This window comes from Anastrepha ludens, chromosome 5 (assembly GCF_028408465.1).
Source record: "Anastrepha ludens isolate Willacy chromosome 5, idAnaLude1.1, whole genome shotgun sequence".
Taxonomy (NCBI): domain Eukaryota; kingdom Metazoa; phylum Arthropoda; class Insecta; order Diptera; family Tephritidae; genus Anastrepha; species Anastrepha ludens.
In genome coordinates, this window is record NC_071501.1 from 50309846 (window position 1) to 50323829 (window position 13984).

The 13984-nt window shown below is 36.6% G+C and overlaps 1 protein-coding gene across 5 annotated transcripts in view; it reads left to right on the plus strand.

Moving 5' to 3' along the window:
• Positions 1-4665: 4665 nt before the first annotated feature.
• Positions 4666-13984, plus strand: part of LOC128862877 (protein rolling stone) — a 63750-nt gene continuing 54431 nt past the window's right edge. The window contains exons 1-2 of one of the 5 annotated variants that reach the window (XM_054101659.1): positions 4666-4758; positions 5143-5341. The gene's annotated coding sequence lies outside the window, so the exon portion shown is untranslated. Of the gene's footprint in view, positions 4854-5139; positions 5342-13984 lie in introns of all 5 variants that reach the window. The other 4 variants (XM_054101661.1, XM_054101658.1, XM_054101660.1 and 1 more) reach the window with 4 other exon arrangements.

Genomic DNA, 13984 nt, shown 5'->3' on the forward strand with positions numbered 1-13984 from the left:
ATTGCATTTTTGAGTTATTCTATTTTTTATTATATTTGAGGCATAGAAATGGAATTCTCAGGAGGCAAAAATCAACATTTTCGACCCCTGTCCTTCTTTCTTTTCATTGAAGTCAAAAGGCTGCCGAAGCAGCCCGCGACATTTGCGATGTTTATGGAGAAGGTGTCATAGGCGAGTCTACACTAGCACTAAAATGGTTTGCAAAGTTCAAAAACGGCGACTTTAACGTCAATGACACGTCCCGTAGCGGACGGCCTTCTGAATTCGCTGAAGAACGTCTCAAATCACTTTTGAAGGAGAAAGATCGCCAAACCAGTCGAGAATTGGCGAAACAGAATGAACTGCGATCTTAAAACGATTCTCAATCACCTTCATGAAAAATGGGAGCCTGGGTGCCTCACGAACTCAACGAAAAAAAAACAAAGAAAGTCGTCTTCGAATTGGGTGGCTAAAGGAGATACGTAAAAGCGGAGAGTTTACCGGATCTTCATCCAAAGAAGATCACGATATGTGTTTGGTGGGACTGGGAGGACATGGTGCACTGAGATATGCTCGAAAAGAATGCTGAATGCTGTCGTGTTATTTTCCTCTATTAATGGCATACCTTCCTCTTTATAATAAAATGAATCCGTTCATTTATATTAAAAAGTAGCATTTTTTTGAATATCAAAATAACACCTCTTACTGGAAAACTCTTTAATTGAAGGAAAGTAAAGATCTTGATATAAAAGGTGGCGCAAAATTAATTATCTAATTTTGTTTTCGGATTTATTTTGGCCTTTACGAGCTCCATTACTTGTCTGTTTATATACTGCAACTGTCTAGTTCACAAGTGTCAAATATGATTGACGTACAACGTCATTTGCAAAAATTATAAATTTTCCGATTGGGTAATGAATTTTACGGCACCTTTTGCAATTGGATTGCCTACATTGCGTTTGAGTATTGACTGAATCTCATTTCAGACTTCTGTTTCTTATCTTAGTTTAAGTTTTAATTACTAATTAGCCGGCATTGTTATGTTTGTTGCTGCTTTTTCCAACGAGCTGCTCAAATTGCGTATGATTACCATTAATGAGCTGCAAACATACCTGTAATTGCGTAAATGAAATCTTTGAGAGTAAATTCCGTGTGAGCGTAAATCTCAACATTTATTTACGCTCACTACAGGTTTGCTTGTAAATGCCTCCGTTTATTTAATAACTGTAAGGTGTTAAGAAGCAAAGGTACTCAGTGGGTGAATACCATAAAGCGAAATAAACTAACTACAGTGACGCTGCTATGTTAACCGCTCGGAAATTTTCCAAGCAATTCAAATGATGTCGATGTGATGCACAGATTCAGATTGAAAGAATGAAAATATATTACATTTATTTAATTAAATAAAATTTCAAAAATAGTTTATGTAGTTTAGTTTAAAAAAAAACACGTTTTCGTATTCATTGATCAGATTAATTAATTCAATACTTCAGCAACAACTTCTAAATATATAATAATACACTACAGACCAGCAGAGGGGCAGAAGTTTCATTGAGATAATGAATCGTTACATGGGTTAACATATTTAATGCCTAGTCGTGTAGTTCATAATGAGAAAAATAATATACATATCATCATTAATATAATAGAGCATACATTGAAACAACTTCAACATAATCTAAGTTAATATTTTTTTTAAATTTCATTTCACGCTTACTGAAAAACTGTAAATATGCTCCAAGCGTTATCACCTGGCGAATAGATGAAGCAACTGGTATAAATGAGCATATATATGTATGTTTATTGGTAGTACTGGGAAAGAGCTGCCCAAAATTACAATTGTTTGGAAGCAGTTAGTGAGTATTAGTAAGGCCGCCTTTGTACAGGGAAACGTTTGATGCAGCAACTCGTTACTTGCACACAGCACTAAAAGAGTATTCGCAATGTTGAAACAACAAAAGCCTTTCTGTATGATCGTGGTCCAATGAAACTCTCTTGGAAGGGAGTTGGTAGCATTGAAAATAGTGAGTTATGAGTACACTAGTTTATGAGGTATAGCTATACTCACTAGCGGTGAATCCTACTCGATAACTTTGTTGTAACATTCACATGCAAATTTTTCGTCAAACGAGCAGGGCCTAAATATAGCGAACAGAGAAGTGGCGAATCGAAAGTGCCCAATGATAGATTACAAGGTACGACATCCGTGAGCGTATTTTTGCTATGACGTAACAAGCGGCAAATAAGAAAGAGAACGGCGTAGTGGATAAATAAGCTCGTTTATAACCACCTTGAATATTAGCCATCTTGGAACTTTAAGCACTAGATTTAGTGCGTTTTTTGAGTGAAAAAAAAATTGAAATGCACTAAAATGATTTTAAGGGGGCAGCTCCCCAATTCACTGGGTGTGGCCAAAATCAGACTGTTAACCGACTCTTAGCGATGTTGAAAGAATCAGCTTATTTTACATGACAAGGGATGCGACAGCGATTTTTTTTGGGACAAAACGAAGAGTGTGTAGGTGATGTAAGAAAAATCAACACTGCCAGTGCTCATATTACTTCGCTGCCGTTTGAGCAACGACTGATTGGAAAAACGTGAGAGATCTGTTAACCAAGCCTGAGACATAATTTTATTTATAGGTAGCTTATCCCACAGCTTCTGCAATACAGTGATGACGTCAGTTTTGTTAAATTCGGCCAAAATCGTGTAAGCGATTATCGCGCCAATTAAGAAGAAGAGGAAGATGACGCCAATTGGTTGTCAAAATCACGAAGAGTAAAGTAGCGGTTTTGGGAAGACACCGCCTTTAGTTTCTGGACAGCGTGAACCTACTACAGACTGTGTTAACAGAGGTCTGCTAAAACAGAAATGTCAGATGAAGTCGTGAGTTTCATTGTAAAACATATCTGTCTCACCGAATTTCTTGCCATCACTGTCTTAACATTAGCTGCCATTCCGTAGTCTGATAACTCAAATTTCATTTCAACGCTTTATTTGCATAGGCGAAATTAGCAATCCGATTTGCTTGCCATTTTGTAAATGAAATGTTAAGACAGCAGGGTGAGCTCATGAGAAAACTGGTCAAAGTCAAAATAGAAATTAGACAGATGTTGAGAAACATTTACTTGCATTAGAAGGTGTAGATGGTATATAAGCGTAATGATATAAGAGCGTACAATTATTGGCGTATGCCGATGATATCGACATCATCGGCTTTAACAACCGCGCTGTTAGTTCTGCCTTCTCCAAACTGGATACAGAGGCAAAGCGAATGGGTCTGGTGGTGAACGAGGACAAAACGAAATACCTCCTGTCATCAAACAAACAGTCGGCGCACTCGGGTATCGGCACCCACGTCACTGTTGACAGTTATAATTTTGAGGTTGTAAAGGACTTCGTTTACTTAGGAACCGATAACAATGTCTGCCTTGAAATCCAACGTGCTACTTTGGACTAAGTAGACAATTGAGTAGACACTCTAAGTAGACACTCTACAAGACTCTCTCATGCCCGTCTTAATGTATGGCGCAGAAGCGTGGACGATGAGAACATCCGATGAAACTACGCTTGGAGTGTTTGAGAGAAAGATTCTGCGTAAGATTTTTGGACCTTTGCACGTTGGTAAACGGCGAATATCGCAGGCGATAGAACGATGAGCTGTATGAGCTTTACGACTACATAGACATAACGCAGCGAATAAAGATCCAGCGGCTACGTTGGCTGGGTCATGTCGTCCGAATAGATACAAACGTTCCGGCTCTGAAAGTATTCAATGCGTTACCAGCTGGTGGTAGTAGAGGAAGAGGAAGGCCTCCTCTGCGTTGGAAAGATTAGGTGGAGAAGGTCTTGGCTTCACTTGGTGTGTTCAATTGGCGCCGGTTAGCACAAGAAAAAAACGACTGGCGCCCTTTGTTGAACTCGACCAAAATCGCGTAAGCGGTTATTGCGCCAATTAAGAAGAAGAAGAAGGTGTAAATGTGGGTTAAACCAACCTACCATGTCAGCAACATGTGTTTCTGGTGAACTTCTACTCCACTTAACTTAGAAAACATGGAGAGCTGTAGGCTCGTACAACCAAGCTTTGTGATCTATAATACTTGTTAATAACAATAAAAATGAAAAGCAATAGAACGGTAAAATGAAAACAAATGCCCACTTATAACTTCAGCTCAATAACTGATTCTGTCCACGATGGAGAGAATAATAAGGTGGCGCCAATCGTGGTACCGTTACTTTGTTCTCAGCGAATTTTACAGAATCGCTGTGTGTGTGGCGTCGCACTTGTGCAATTTATTTGGTTTTTGTTTGTATCACTGCTTCTTCTTTTTTTTGTATTCTTGCTCGCATATTCACATCTCTCACATGCAACTGCGCCAATGTGACGTCACACACACTCTAATGGCTTTCAAATTCACTGCGAACGGGATAGCGGTTCACGGCTGTCGCCACCTTCTGTACTCTCTCCAGCGTACGCTGACACAGCTCAAATTACATGCCAAACCACAGTGGGTAAATAATGGATACTCAAACAACAAATACAGCATCGGTGTTCTTGTTTGCGGCTTAATATGTGGCCAGGTGGGATTGTTGCTGAGAGCGATATTTACGTTAATGTTGACAGAGTATAGAATCGCGTGTGTGTGTGTGCGATGGCTCCACTTTGCTGGGGAGCTGAGTGCGCGACTAGTTTTTGGCTCAGTTGAAACATCACAACGTTCACGAGTGGAGCGTTAGTGCGGATGTGCGGCTGCGCGTTGACAACATTGTTTGGCAGAAGTCAGTAAATTATTTATAGCGGATATTTCCGGCTAGAATTCATAAAACGAAAGAAAACAAATAAAAGAATTTTTATTTACGGCACTGTGCTGCAAGTATTGCTAGTTTTTGTGTAAAAAAATTGTGCAATCAAATATGTATATATGTATGTATGTAGGCGCCATCGCGAGTATATCCTGTGCGTAGTTTTGCTGCAATAACTTTGTTGCTGTGCAGTTTTTTTATATTCATCACTTTTCCTTTTTCGTTCGTTTTGTGTGTGCGATGAATATAAAACTTCGACGGTATAAAATAACATACATACATACATACATATAAAATTTAGTTCTTACTATTATTGTGGTGTTAATGTGCGTTGCTATTTTTTATGTTGCATATTAGTAGTTTGTGTACATTGTTGTTTGTATGAAACTGTTTTTTTATCGCAAATGCCGTGGCACTGTGTTTCGATCGGGGACGCATGCGTAACGTTTTGGCTTGGAACGTAAAATATTTTGGCGCAACCAAAAGCTATAACTACCGCACCTGCAAAGGCAACAACAGATACGATTCTGCGCTTGTGACTGAGTGTGGGTATTACAAGGTAATTGACCTAATTTGTGTTTGCTAGTGTTGTTATGGTTTTAAGATATTTCTTTGGTGATTAACCCAACGAATGCGTTTTCAACAGTTTGAGTTACTGTTATTATTTATGTTATGTTTAAACTTGTTTGATTTTGTCATTACACAAATAAGTTTAAAGAAAAAAGTGGTAAGCAGGCTTTAAAATAATTAAACAGACAAAGATATCCTTCATTACATAATCAATAGAAGAAGTAATATAAGAAAAGATCAAAGCTCATCAATATAAGCAAGCCACTCAAAAATATTTGAACCATTTTTTTGCGTGGTTCAACGAAGCATACACCGCGTTGAAGGATATAACTTCCTTTAGTGCAGAAATGTTAACATCGATGGAGACTGCCATCTGACATACAGACCAAAAAGTGGTTGTCTCTGAGACCAATTAAACTAGGGAACTGAGACTTGGCACGAATACATATATTGTATATAGTGTGCTTGTGGTGAAAAGTGGTAGGTATTGGAAAAGGAGGCGTGGTACCCCCTTACGAACGGAAAACTTCATATAGCTTTTCTCTGGAGCCGCTTATGTTAAGGTACTGCAATTTTCTACAATGAAATGAATTACGAATTGCGTATTTAAAGCAATAGGCATTAGAAAAGGGGGCGTGGCACCTCCTGCTCAAACTTAACCCTCATACCGTGTGTGCAAAATAAATGAATCAACATAAATTTTAAAACCTTACAAAAAACTTTATGCGTCGCTACCAGAGTTTGAAAAAAAAAAAATTAAAAATTTTATCACGTTGTATAATTCAATTGGAATTGGATAAAATCTACTACTTACAGTCAGAGTTATTATTGGTCGCATTTTCGACCACGGGCAATGCAATATATTATATATACCATAAGTACCATACAGTGATGACATTATACTAATTGTACTAAATTTATTTATTTTTTTCTGGAAAAATTATGTTGTATGATTTGATTAATAAAATTTACCACTGATCCTCGGACAAACAAATTATTTTCCTTATAAGGGCTAATAATTTCAAATTTCTCCTTCACACTAAGGTTTGATCCTCCTTCGTATTACATATTTATCCCGCTATAATTGAGCATAAAACCCTGCGCAAGCCAAACTAAATGAGTATATGAAAAAACCTCACAGTTCATCCGTAAAACCCCTTTTTCTCATTTGTTATATTTTGTCCGCATATGGTAAGTTGGCGGCCGCTGTAGCCGAATGGGTTGGTGAGAGACTACCATTCGGAAGACGTAGGTTCGAATCTCCCTGAAATAGCAAAATAAAGAAAAAGTCTTTTCCAATAGCTGTCGTCCCTCAATAGGCAATGGCAAGCCTCCGAGTGTTTTACTGCCATGAAAAATATCTGCCATTCGGAGTCGGCTTAAAACTGTAGGTCCCTCCATATGTGGAATAACATCAAGACGCACGTCACAAAATAAGAGGAGGAACTCGGCCAAACACCCAAAGCGGGTGTAAGCGCCAATCATATATACCTATGTATATATACGAGTATATATATGAGAACTTCACGTCCGTTCAACAGAGGTTTTTGCTTGATTTATTATGAAAAGAAATATTAATGTAATGCCGCGTCCGGCAGAGGGAAAGCCCACGTGAGAGAGAGAGAGAATAATATGTATTGATTTATACTTAAAACTTGGCATACGAAAAAATGTCCACCTAAGGGAGATCATTGATCGAGAATTTCACAGCATTGCTGATCGGAGGTGGCGAGTGGAAACTACTTGCGTTACGACCAGACAAATCTGGCCATCCTACAATCTGAAACAGACAAAAACCCTTATAAGTATTTCGAAACACGAACTAAGGCATATAATATCTCTTTTCACCGGCCACTGCCTTTTGGGCACTCATGCACGTCGGCTCGGGGTTCCTCAAAACGACCTGTGCATATACTGCAAGGACGAAGCTGAGGAAGTATCGAGCAGGCATTTGCTGTGCAGTTGTCCCGGCCTAGCTAGAAGTCAACACGCTCTTCTAGGCTATCCAACAATTGACAATCTTTCAGTACTCTCGGACTTGAAAATCGAATCTCTCATTAAATTCTCGAAACGAATTAATATCTTTGACCAAAATCTATAATAAAAATCTCGGTTAGGTAGGGAAATCATATAATATAATGAGCTCTAGGGCAACACAGCGGACCCAACTTGCGGTCTATGTGGTACTCCGATGCGGGGTCACCTTTAAACCAACCAGCCAACCAAGGGAGATCTCCATCTAATAGAGGTGTCCATTGGGAGAGGTTTCACTGTAAATTACCTTTAGCGATATGCAAGATAATAGCTTTTGGTTTCGACACAAAACGCTTACAATAGCAAATGTCCAAAGAATAGTTTGAATAATTGAAATTTACTTAATCTGCAAATATTTATTACATCCATTTGATCATCTATAGAATTCTCGATTCGAAATTCGATTGCTTACTATAGAATTCTTCGTACTTTTATATAACTTTACATAACCAAATAAATCCTTCAGATGACACTAGGTTTTATTAAAAAAAAAGAATACGCCAACTAAATAGTAAAGAAGATAAATATTTATTCCGATAATAAAATTTAAAATTATTGTAAGTATTTTGAAATTATATAAAAATCAATAGGTATGCATTCAAGTGGTAGAAAAGTGTACATACTCTATAAAAAAATTACTTGAATCTAATATAATTATAATAAATTTAAATGGCTTAGTTCTAGCTTCTAGTCGGGTCATCCTTTGCAAAGAAACAACCATTTTTTTTTTGTCATTTCGGATGTTACTTACTTTCATTCCCGGTTAAGCTCCTGTTTATTGCTATTAGTTCTTTTGCGTATCCGGCGTTCTAATTCGTCCCATAAATGTTCTGTAGGGTTGAGGTCCGGTGACTGCTGTGGCGAATAGAGTTGGTTCGGCACGTTATAAAGCAACTATTCACCTATTATATGGGATGTGTGCTTCGGATTGTCTAAATATGCAAACTGGCCCATAGCTGTTTCCACAAACTGCAATTTACCAATTTTTGCTGTATGACTGTATCTACTCTTCTCTCTTAAATACATACAAGTACGAGTATATATGTATTGGAATAAGGAATTGCTTCAGGGAATTTGCCAATGAAGTATTCAATTCCTACATACAAATATACGTACGCATATATGTATGTAGAAAATAATATAAGAATTGTATAGATTTTCCAACACTGATTTATTTATATAAAGTAAACAAGGAATATGGTTAGCTCATATTTAATTCGGATAAGTGCGTATGTATATAAATAGATGATACATATGACTTTTATCGGCGCAACCCGGCGCGCATTTAAAATAAAGGAAATATGACAGGTGTTCAATAGCCTAACATAAATATTGAGTTATAAAATAAATAATTTTGTATCGAAATTAAATCCGCAATTAAGAAAGTAGCTAAGAAAAACCCACAATTTGATATCTACTCTTCGCTCGCATTCAGCGAGTTTTTCTGAAATTCTTTTCACTGCAGAAATTAAGCACCTGTAGATACATATAAGTTAATAGCTGTATTTTCTTGCAATCTACAAAGCGAAAGACTCGACTTCAGTTGGTGTTTCCAAATGGCGCCGGCTAGTATGAGAAAGAAACGACTGGCGCGCTTTGTTAAACTCATCCAAAATCGCTTAGCGGTATCGTGCCAATCAAGAAGAAGATAATATTTTACATATAATTGTTAAAAACCGTATTTTGAATAAAAGTGGTGAAACCTGAAAGAATCTAAATGTTTAGATTTTTTATTCTAAAACAACATCTAGGCGCGTCTTTTGAAAAAACCTTTATTTGTACAGCAACCCTTTAATATTTTGTTATTTTACTTCATCATCATCATTTGTTATTTTACTTCAGACATCAATATTTTAAATCAACTCATGGATGAATTTGAGTGTACTAAATAATTTTCGTCCTTTATATTAAAATATAATATTTAAATTCGAAGGCAATGCATGCCAACTTGGCGTCCCATTTTAAGTGTGGCTAACTGTATATATGTATGTTTAAGTATGTGATTCTTCACTTATACATATATGTATTTGCCTATTCCTCATCCTCGTTTTAAATGTGCAAACCAGTATTTCTAGTAGCTAAAAAAAGTCTCAGCCACATCGAATTGGTTTTTAAGATATAATAGAAAATGTAAGCACAATTACCGCAAAATTTTTATATTTTCCATGGCATATAATAATAATATTTTATAGTTCGTTATTGCTGTAAATGACAGACTACAGTTTCAGTAACATTTGTTTGCAGCTTTTCGGATTTTTCGCTTATTACTGTAACTGCTACAAAAACGCGCTTCAACGTAACTTACTGATGCTATGATTATTTAGCAATTTTATGCTCGCTGTTTTTCTGCAAGTTGTATGCGTCATTCAACATAAAAAAAAGGAAAAAAAAAAAAACATTATTGAAAAATTAAGTTTAATATTTTTTTGTGGATTATATTGTCGGGTTTTGGCCGTGTGCACAGTCCCTCATATGCATCTATGTATGTAAGCTAATCACTTGCTCCGGGCTAAAATCCATTTCGCATGCGTATTTCTGTGAGACGAAATTTCTGGAAAAATTTCAGCAAAGCGGCAACGAGAAATATGTTAACATTTTCATATACAGGAATCCCTCGTATAACGCGATAGTTACGTTCCAGAAGGATTGCGCGTTATGTAATTCCGCGTTATCTAAAACATAGTTTTCATATAAATTTGGGGGTTATGTTCCAATAGGTTTTTTTTTTAATGAAATACATACAAAATAACAGATGCACATATATTTCAACTCAATACTAAAGTTCAGACTTTCTTATACAATTAAAAACACAAGATATGAATAATAATAATATACATATGTACATACATATTTCAAAATTCAAAATTTAAATAATTATGTGCACATTAAAAAATTTAAAAACAAACTAAAACAAATTAAAGGTTTATTAAAAACTTTATTGTTATTCTTCAAACTTCATATGGTAATTAATCTGCTTCACTGTCTTCAAAGATCTTTGCACGTGGGCGTTTTGGGGGAGCAATAGCTTCATCAGAAGATATTTCTTCAACATAGTTTTCGCTATTGGATAAGAAACTAGTTGTGGGCCCTTGTGGTTCTTCTACTGGTTTTATAATTGCAAAATCTGTTATCAGTTTTTGGTGGGTGGTTTTTTAAGCCCCTTTTCAATTTCGTAATAAGGTGCTAGATTAATATCTATTTCCCTTATTATTTTGCTGGATCTCTCCAGCGAAGGATCATTAGTTGTAAAGAGAGATTTCATTTTCTCAACCAAACTTAAACCCTCTCGTATGCGCTTCAGAGTGAAACTGGGAATTGATTCACAGATATCTTCTACCGAAGTGACGTCATCTTGTGCGAGATTTGAGACGGATGGAGATTCAGTTGTTAATTGAATTAGGTCTGTTTCGGTGAGGTCTGTACCTTCATTCATAATTTCATAAATGTCATCTTCGTTCATATCGTCAAATCCACTGAAACGTTGACCTATCGTTAATATACGGCTCACTTCCACATGTAATGGTGGCCCAGCATTATTTTTTGCAACAATCTCCGGTCATATGTTTTTCCATGAGCTATTTAGCGTGGACTTATATAAGCCTAAATTTCGCGTTGTACTGAAACCTAATTTTTCCAAATCGCGTTATATCGAAACCGCGTTGTATAAGACCGCGTTATACAAGGGATACCTGTATATTCATTTTTCTATACAAAGGTACATACATATAATTAACATGTATATACATACATATGTAAACGAGTATATCTCCCATCCGCCTAAGCTTTGATTTTGGGTCAGGTCAGTTTTGTTGTCTCGCATATTTACACACAGATATGTACAAACATGCCATGCTTAAAAGAGCTGCCAAATTATGATTTGTGGGTTTGGTTAAAACTACTATTACTACTAGGTCCAACAAACAAAACGAACGAACCAAAAGCTTAACCCTAAAATTTCACCAAAACAAACAAGTAAGTAATTTTGAATTTCAAATTGGCATCTTAAAGAGAAGATGGCATGCCATAATCAAATTTATGTTGGAAAAACATGGATTTCATACACACTATACCTACATACACACACGTACTTGTGTTTATTTAGCAAGCCATCATTAAATTTACTTTTAAATGGCTATAGTAAATGGGAGGGTTAACATTAAAAACGTAGATTTTAGTATTAAAGTACATACATATAAATATACAAATGTAGTGGTGTAATAGGCCAGGTTTTTCAAGGCCGTCTCCGGCGAATTTCCATAAGTTTCAAATGGCTTACCTGTGATTCATTAATTTTTAACGATTCACTAACTTTTAACGATTCGACAATTGTTATTTTTGTCTACATTTGCCGTTTGCACTAACGATTTTGCTATTCACAAGCTAATGTTAACTAACGGACAACAGCAGTATTTTTCTATTTATTCAAACAGATTGATAGTGGAATCGTTGTCAAATTAAATATTAAAATGAGCCGAGCAACTCGGTAAAAAATTTCTTTTACCGCTTCCCGCTCCACTTGGGTTATAGGAAACTTTACCCTTGCACAAAACATGGAACGGTTTAGCATCTGTCGGCTAACGGCCGACAGGCTCAGGGATATTCCCTATTGCCCACCTAAGGGTGGTTGATAATATCAAGTTGCAAATAATCGCAGTGTAGCTAGACTTGTAATATAAAGGTTAATTTTAGAAATAATTATCTTGATTACAAGATTTACCTGTTTTTCAGTCGAAATCGGTGTTATTCTGGGTATTATTCTAAGATGACTGTCAACCTGAGAAATTAGGTTCTCAGCCAAGTCTGGAGTTAACCGGAATAGTTTTTGGAATTCCCCAAACGTCAATCCATTGTTTGCGGGTTCAATATCTCCTCTCCAGGCGATAGGTTATAGGCCAAATACTCAAAGGCCATATTCGCGTCTTCCATTGTTTGTTAATGTAATTTAAAAATTTTAATTCAAACTAGTAGATCTAGTTTTCTCGTTTAATTAAACCACAACAAAACTGTTTTCACTTAGTTTGCGATAATCGACATGTTAACCAAACATCTGATTTTGTCTTATCGATTTTCGTTATGAATTTTACAATTCGCTAGTAAAATCGTTAAAATTGGGGTTAAAGAAAGATAACAATGCGAATATCGTTAAAATGTGTTAGTGAATTGCACTACTGGTTTCTCAATTTATTCAAATATCGAGTAGACAGATTGCTTAAACTTAAACTCTAATTGTACTAGAGTATATAATGGACGTTTGTAAAAGCTCTACTGATCAATAGATAGGTACACACAAATGTATACTATCCCTGGAAAGTTATGTTATAATGAATTGTTTAACAACAGAACAATGCCTTCAAATTGTGTAAATTTTATTTAAAAAAAAAAAAACTGTAAGTTGTAGAGTTGCCATTGCGGGGAATGACGAGCGCTATAGACCCATGCCGAATAAATTTTTGCTTCCGAAACTTTATCAGTTTAGACATCGACGACATTTGATTCCAACAAGACGGCGCAACTTGCTATACATCGCACTTAACAATCGATTTGTTGCAATACTCAAGCCACCATTGAGCCATACCTACAGCCATACAGCAAATTGCACTGATCAAATGGACTATATAACTCGTAGCCACGCCAGACATATGTCGGATATCATAAATGCCATGAAATTAACTATCAGATTAAATTAAAAAATTCTTTCCAACAATATTTCTGTTTTGTATTATATTAACATTTTAAGTTCTCAAGCTCTTAAAAAATTACCTCATATAATATAAGTTTCATATTTTTTTAACTCTGGGTAATTTTTGTTAGAAGTTTTCCATTCCCTTAATAGGATGTGGTAACCTCTACTTTAAGACAAGTTGCGCAGGATACACCGGGTATAAAAAAGCATGTTACTTCTAAGCCGTGGATCTTGGAAGCTACTTGGGAAATCATCTAGGAACGAAACCAGATGAAGATGAAACTCGACGAAACGATGAAAGTTTTTGGCCTGCAAATTTGCTAACGATGCGAAGTGGCTGCTGGAATGAACTATAGTGGGCAATTTAACCTAATCAAAGATTGTGTTAGGTTCCTTGTAACGGGGAACATTGGATCATTCTTTCCTTAGAGTAAGGATGTGGCAAAAAACACGCATGTAGTTGCGCTCCTGCTTACCCAAACAGTATACGAACTGGGCATCGATGTTGTTATACTTAGCGAGCAATATAGAAACAGGCACGAGGCGTCATGGGCCAGCAACGTAAATGGCAAGTGTGCCATATGGAGCTGCGGGAGTAACCCAACCCATCTGGGGAAACCAGTTGCAACAACCGGCTATGTGCGTGCCAAAATAGATAATATACACATATACAGCTGTTACATACCACCCAGTACAGATTTGTGCACCTTTGCCAGTATCATGGACGAACTGGTTAATGACGCTAAGCAAAGAAGCGCGGCACTCATAGCAGGTGACTTCAATGCGTGGGCAGCAGAGTGGGGATGTAAGAGAACAAACCCGAAAGGCAGGGAGCTTTTAAATGCACTAGCAGCGCTTGATTTTGTTCTACTCAACAGTGGTACGGAGAACACATTTAGCAAAAATGGTACTGGT